The following is a 7,868-nucleotide window of genomic DNA, read 5'->3' as shown; positions in this document are numbered from 1 at the left end:
TATCTAACCCTAGCCATGTATGAGAATTTCTGTCGCTCCATATCCTAACAGCTAATAGAGTTGGTCTAATATAGTCAGTCTTTAAAATGTTTGCCGTTCTAATGGATGTGTAGCGGTATCTCATTGTAGTTTTAAATTAAATTTTCTTTGAGATAAATGCTCTTAAACATATTTTCACGTATTTGAGATTTTATATCTTATTTTGTGAAGTATCTGTGCAAATGTATCGCCATTTAAAAAATTGGTTGTTTGTCGGAAGACATTATTGGCCGGAAGACATTCCTGAAATATTCTGTATATTGGCCTTTTGTCACACATATGTATTATGAATTTTTTCTTGTGTGGCTTTTCATGTTTATGATGGTGTCTTTCGAAGAGCAGAAGTTTTTATTTTTGATGAAGGTCAGTTTATTTTTTAATGGCTCATGCTTTTTTGTATCCTCTCTAAGAAGTCTTTGCCTATCCCAAGGTCACAAAAATTTTCTCTATCTTTTCCTCTAGAAGTTTCATAGTTTTAGCTCTTACATTTAAGTGTATGACCCATATCAAGTTAGTTTTTGGTATATATGATGTGAGGGAAGGGTTGAGGTTCATTCTTTTCCGTATGGATATCCAGCTGTTTCAGTAGCACTTGTTGAAACAACTCTCTTTTCCCCACTGTATTCCCTTGACGCTTCTGTCAATAGTGATAACTGACCCATGTAAGTATGGATCTATTTCTGGACCCTCAATTCAGTTCTGTTGGTTTATATGATTATCCTTATATCCAAACCACAGTCTTGATTACTGTAGCTTTACAGTGAGTCTTGAAGTCCCTTACTTTAAGTTTTCCAACCTAATTCTTTTTCAAAATTGTTTTGGATATTTTAATTTCTCTGAAGTTACATATCAGTTTTAAAGTCAACTTGTCAAGTTCTGCAAGAGAGCCTGTTGGCATTTTCATCAGAATCCCAATCTGGATCTACATATCAATTTAAGCAGAATTAACATCTTAAAAATAGTGTTTTTAAGATGTTAATTCCAATCTATGAATATCGCATATCTTTCCAATTATTTAGGTCTACTTTAATTTACTCAAAAATGTTTTGTATTCCCCACGCTCCGTGGCTCTTCACTCAGTTGCAGTGTTTCGTTTTTTCACCTTCTCTGCCTTTTCTCATCCTTTCTCGCTCTCTGCTCTGCGGTGTGACGAGGCTGAATCCAGCCCTCGCCTTTCTTCTTCTCCCCGCGCTGTTGTTCTGTTTCTCTCCTTCGGCCGCCACCACCACTGCTGCACAGCTGGTGTCGGTGCCGCGCTTTTCCTCCAACGTCGTCCCCGCAGCCTATGGCCCAGGCGGCCTTGGGTATTTCTGCTCAAGGTAACCACATCCCTCTTTTAAAATTCCGCCTAAAAAGAGAAGACGCTTTACCCGACTCTTTGGGCCGTTATCTCACGGCGAACTTTCTGACCAAGTATACAACTACCCAGAGGGCCTAGGAGAAGTGCTGTATAGAGAGCAGTTCGACTTCAACGCTGAGCCACCTTGGGAACCTAGATGATGATAGGCGGGTTCCATCTCCTAACTTGTCCATTTTGTTGCATATTCTAAGGACCCAGATGTAAGGCTTGGTGGCCCGTCTCTTGTTTTTCCTGGTTTATGACTTTCGGCTTTGTGGAATACGGCTGAGATGAAAGGATTTATTGACAATGCAAACTACTCCGTTGGCCCGTTGGATGAAGGAACAAACCTTGGAAATGTTGTTGATAACTATGTTTATGGACATACCCTGACAAAGAAAAATGCATTTTTTGTGGGAGATCTTGGAAAGATTGTGAAGAAACACAGTCACTGGCAGAACATGGTGGCTCAGATAAAGCCATTCTACACGGTAAAGTGCAACTCCACTCCAGCTGTACTTGAGGTTTGGGCAGCTCTTGGAACTGGATTTGCTTGTTCCAGTAAAACTGAAATGGCTTTAGTGCAAGAATTGGGTGTATCTCCAGAAAACATCATTTACATAAGTCCTTGCAAGCAAGTGTCTCAGATAAAGTATGCGGCAAAAGTTGGAGTGAATATCATGACATGTGGCAATGAAGTCAAATTGAAGACAATTGCACGTGATCACCCAAATGCCAAGGTCTTACTACATATCACAACAGAAGATAATATTGGAGGTGAAGAGGGTAACAAAGTTTGGCACTACCCTGAAGAAATGTAGGCATCTTTTGGAATGTGCTAAGGAACTTGATGTCCAAATTATTGGGGTTAAATTTCATGTTTCAAGTGCTTGCAAAGATTCTCAAGTATATGTACATGCTCTATCTGATGCTCGATGTGTATTTGATATGGCTGGAGAATTTGGCTTCACAATGAACATGTTAGACATTGGCTTCACAGGAACCGAATTTCGATTGGAAGAGGTTAATCATGTTATCAGCCCTTTGTTGGATGTCTACTTTCCTGAAGGATCTGACACTAAGATAATTTCTGAACCCGGAAGCTACTATGTGTCTTCTGCATTTACACTTGCAGTTAATATCATTGCAAAGAAAGTTGAAAATAAGTTTTCCTCTGGAGTAGGAAAAACCGGAAGTGATGAACCAACCTTCATGTATTATATGAACGACGGTGTTTATGGTTCTTTTGCAAGTAAACGGTCTGAGGACTTAAATACCATTCCAGAGGTTCACAAGAAATACAAGGAAGATGAGCCTCTGTTTACAAGCAGCCTTTGGGGTCCATCCTGTGATGAGCTTGATCAAATTGTGGAAAACTGTCTTCTTCCTGAGCTGACTGTGGGAGATTGGCTTATCTTTGATAACATGGGAGCAGATTCTTTCACAAACCATCTGTTTTAATGATTTTCAAAGGCCAGCTATTTATTATATGATGTCATATGGTGATTGGTATGAGATGCAAGATTCTGGAATTACTTCAGACACAATGATGGAGAACTTCTTCTTTGTGCCTTCTTGCATTCAGCTGAGCCAAGAAGACAGCTTTTCCACTGAAGCTTTAGCAGGCATTAATGCTTTTTTAGATCTGAAGTTGCAGGTTAAGCTGGTCTACATTCCAGTGTGGAAAAAATTTGAACAATCTTACTCAGTTAATTCTCTTGGAAACAAAAACTACTAGTAATAGCTATTTGGGACCAGACAAAATTAGCTCTCATCCATAATTCACTGGGGGTAATTGAGATGAAGAGAATGTATCCACATTTAAACTTACCAGTTTGCCCTACCCCTTAAGCGTTTAAAATAAAATATGCAACAAAATGGATGACTTTGGGCTTCCCTGGTGGCACAGTGGTTGAGAGTCCGCCTGCCGATGCAGAGGACACGGGTTCATGCCCCTGTCCGGGAGGATCCCACATGCCGTACCGCAAAAAAAAAAAAAGAAAAGGATGACTTAGTGGAGGTGGAAGCCCATTAATTGGGTTCCTCATTAAAACGTTTACATACAAGGACACAGTTTTTATACTAAGGATTCGTGTTAAAAAGTCTTGTAAAGTTAATGTCTTTCACCCAGATATATCAAATATCAGTGGAAGACCAGTGTGATTTCATTAGATATGTTTAGTGTATTTAGAATGTGTAAATTTGTGCCTTGAACTGTAGTTTAATAAATGTAAAATTGCATCATAGTATTTGTTGTATTTGTCCTAATGTTACCCTTGTATGATTGCAATAAAATTTTGTGTAGATTTTACTGTTTTTTCAGGCTAAAACTTTGGGAAAGGGGCTAGCTAGCAAAGGCAGTTTCGAAAGAGATGTGTATATGGACTGTTTAGAAGGTTATTTTCCTTTATAGCCCATTTAAATTTAGTTTGGCTCAGTACATTTTTCAGTTATTTAATTAGTAATTTAAGTAAAATGTTCGGTAAATCATTGTGAAGTTGAGATTCATTATGGAGAGTTGATGTGCAGTAAGCATGACGTTTAACAATTTTAACACCAAAAATGTTAATCCTGCATAAACCAATTGTAATAATTAACAGCTGTTTCTGTACAGATAGAGTACCTTAGTAAATCTTTGAATCACATATCTTTTGGCTGAAACGGAAGATTCTCTTAAGTACCTTGAATAAACTTTGGGTGAGAGAAATAAAATCGCAGAAAACTCTGCAGCTCACTGAATCTTAAAGAAGGGCTACATCTATATCCAGAAACCTGATGCTCCTTTGCACAGAATATTATTTAAATTGAAAATTGTGAGGTGGGGTGCGGTGAAGCACACCTATTTTCAATTTCTCAGTTGCAGTGATTTCAAACTTAGGGTTTGTTTTGTTTCAGCTATTAGCTTCTTGTTATTTCCTATTTGTTCAGCTTAGTGTAGTTTTAATTCTTTTCATACTAAAATTTTATGGTGATTGGGGGAAGTGAGTTAGAGTCACTAACCTGACAGTTGTTGCCAGGAATTTGCATTGTTCACTGCTAGTATATTTGTTATCCTAGATCTCAGAGTCACAATAGTAATAAACAACAGGGGTCATTTTTTCCTAACTTACTCTATGTTCAGATGTGGAATTTCTGTCTACCAAGAGGAAATGTGACTTCACCTTGGTGGCAATGGACAGAAAATTCTACCTGTGCTAATAGGAGAAGTTTGGAATGCACTTAATAGCTGGTTTTTACACCTTGATTTCAAGGTGGAAGGAAATTGGTCATGAATCTCTAATAAATTTCAATCTCTTAAACCAGTAGGTGCTTAATATTTTTGATTTGATTAATTCCTATTTGAATTTTGTGGGTTCTATTAATTAAAAAAAAAAGGACCCCAATCTGTTGTTCTAATTACCCTTGGACTTTTCCAAGGTGTAATGTGGTGTTTTATGCAAAATTCCAAGCTACCATGCAACTTTTTTAAACTGTAATAAGGAGGAGGAATTGTTCCTAACCTTCTTTACTTGTTGTGCTTTTTGGTCCAGAAATGCCACATCTTTTAAGAGATGGTACAACTTCGAGTCATTGGCCTGACTATACAACTTTGAGCTTCATGGCATATTGATTTTGCCATATTTATAGGAGAGCTATTCTGTGTATAACAGCTCAGAGTTGCAAGTAAGACATGTGAATGATACGGTAACTTTAAGAAATATCTGCGTTGTATTTGAAGACTGTTTGCCATAAATCTGAAGTTTGAACTTATGTATTTCAATTTGGTGTGCTTAAAATACTGAATTTATGTAACAATATTTTTTTTAAAAAAAATATTAATCTCAGTTCAGAATTTAGCTGAAACTATAAAACCCAAATGATTTCTATATAGTAAATTGAACTGTAAAGGTAACTTGTGTGTGATTCTGAATACACAGATAAAATGTTTTTATTCCTTCTTAAAAAAAATGTTTTGTATTTTTCAGTGTACAGGTTTTGCACATATTTTGTTTAAATTCTCCCTGAATATTTCATGCTAATTGATGCTGCTGCTAATGATCTTTTAAAACAATTATTTTTTCATTGATTTTTCTCTATTTTTATCCATTTTCTATGCCATTGGTTTCTGCTTTTATTTTTATTATTTCCTTTTTTTCCTTCTTAGTTTAAATTTGCTCTTTTTCTAGCTCCTTAAGGTGAAAGTTTAGATAATTTATTTTATACCTTTCTTCTTCTCTAATATAAGTGTTTAAAACTAGGAATTTCCCAATTAGCACGGTTTTAGTTGCATGCCGTATATTTATATATGTTTGCATTGTCATTCATTTCAAGATATTTTAAAAATTGTTATGATTTTTATTTGATCGATGGATTATTTTCAAGCATTTTGTTTGATTTTAATACATTTTGATATTTACCAATTAATTTTTTTATTGTTGATTTATTCATTTTTTTGTGGTCAGAGAACATTATAAGTTCTCTGAGTACATGCTACTGAGTGGAGTGGAATGTTCTGTAAATGTCAGTTATTTCAAGTTGGTTCAAGTGTTGGTCAAGTCCTCTGTTACTTTTATTGAATTTTTTTAGTCTACTTATTTTGTCAATTAAGATAAATTGAGAAGTTTGTCAAATTTCTTAATTTCTCAAATTAAGACAATTGAGAAACATGTTGAAATTTCTACCTATAATTATGTGTTCATTTTTCCCTTTCAGTTCATGTTTTGCTTCCTGTATTGTAAAACTCTGCTTTTAGGAATTCGGACTATCATGTTTTCTTGAGAAAGTGACCCTTTTATCATTATGAAATGTGGCTCTTTATCCCTGGCTATATTCCTTGTGATATTGACATAGGCACTCCAGTTTTCTTTTTGTTAGTATTTGCATCATATATCTTTTTGACATCATTTTAGTTTTAACTTATCTTTGATTTTATATTTAATGTTGCTTTCTTCTAGATGGCGTATGCTCTTGGGTTATGCTTTTTTTTTCTAGAAACTCTTATTTTTTAATTTTAAAAAATTATTTATTTTATTTTTGGCTGCATTGGGTCTTTGTTGCTGTGCACAGGATTTCTTTAGTTGCAGCAAGCAGGGGCTACTCTTCGTTGTGGTATGTGGGCTTCTCATTGCGGTGGCTTCCCTTGTTGCAGAGCACGGGCTCGGCACACGGGCTTCAGTAGTTGTGGCATGCGGGCTCAGTAGTTGTGGCTCACAGGCTTAGTTGCTCCACAGCATGTGGGATCTTCCTGGACCAGGGCTCAAACCTGTGTCCCCTGCAGGTGTATTCTTAACCACAGTGTCACCAGGGAAGTCCCAGGTTATGCTTTTTTATTCAGTCTGACAACCTCTGCCTTTTAATTGGACAATTTAGATCACTTGCATTTAAGGTAATTATTTATATAGTTGGGTTTAAATCTACATTTTTCTCTTTGTTTTCTCTTTATATTTTCTTTACTCTGTTCTTTTTTCATATTTTCCTCTTTCTCTACCTTTTTTTAATTGAATATTTTGTGGTATTCTCTTTTCTCCCCACTATTGGCTTACTAGCTATACCTCTTGTGTGTATGTATATATGTGTGTGGGTGTTTGCTCTAGGGTTTACAATATGGATCTTTAACTTAACATAGTCTACCTTTAAATAATATTATACTTCTTCATATATAGTACAAGAACTTTAGAATAATATACTTCTGTGTTTCCCTTCCTGTCCTCCATGTTATTGTTGTCATATATTTACTTCAACATATATTATAAACTTCACAATACATTCATGTTAGTTTTTAAAATAGTTATCTTAAAAATATGTGAAAAATGATTTTTACATTTTATCCTCATACTTATTATTTTCAACTTTCTTCGTTCCTTTGGGTAGCTTCAAGTTTCTATCTGGTATTATTTTCCTTCTTCCTGAATACTTGGATTTACGTTTCTTGGACTGAAGGTCTCTGGCAACAAATTTTCTCAGCCTTTGTCTGAAAAATACTTACTTTCACTTCATTTTAAAATTTCATTTTGATATTTTCACTGGATTTTAAATTCTAGGCTGGCACTTTAAAAATGTCATTTTATTGTCATCTGGCTTGCATTGTTTCTGATAAGAAGTCTGCATAGGAACTTCCCTGGCAGTCCAGTGGTTAAGACTTCACCTTCCAATGCAGGGGGTGCGGGTTCGATTCCTGGTTGGGGAGCTAAGATCCCATGTGCCTCATGGCCAAAAAACCAGAACATAAAATAGAAGCAATATTGTAACAAATTCAATAAAGACTTTAAAAATTGTCCGCATCAAAAAAACTTAAAAAAAATAAAGAAGTCTGCATAAATCTTACCTTTGTTCCTCCATATGGCATTTTTTTTCTCTATGGCTTTTTAAAAAGATATTCTCCTTGTCACTGGTTTTGAGAGATAGAATATGACAGTTCTCTGGTGTGTTTAGACTGCTTCGACTATATGCTTAAACCATTTATTCAGTGTCTTTGATCTGTAGATTTATAATGTTTACAAAATTTGGAAAA

General features: G+C 35.5%; 1 pseudogene; it reads left to right on the top strand.

The window, feature by feature from the left end:
• The first annotated feature begins 1,287 nt into the window (after positions 1-1,287).
• On the top strand, positions 1,288-3,056 carry LOC112408914 (antizyme inhibitor 1 pseudogene; annotated as a pseudogene).
• The last annotated feature ends 4,812 nt before the right edge of the window (positions 3,057-7,868 follow it).

Source organism: Neophocaena asiaeorientalis, unplaced genomic scaffold, assembly GCF_003031525.2.
Source record: "Neophocaena asiaeorientalis asiaeorientalis breed wild unplaced genomic scaffold, Neophocaena_asiaeorientalis_V1.1 scaffold182, whole genome shotgun sequence".
Lineage (NCBI taxonomy): Eukaryota > Metazoa > Chordata > Mammalia > Artiodactyla > Phocoenidae > Neophocaena > Neophocaena asiaeorientalis.
Note: the sequence above shows the minus strand (reverse complement) of the source record. Positions and strands in the feature narration are given on the sequence as shown.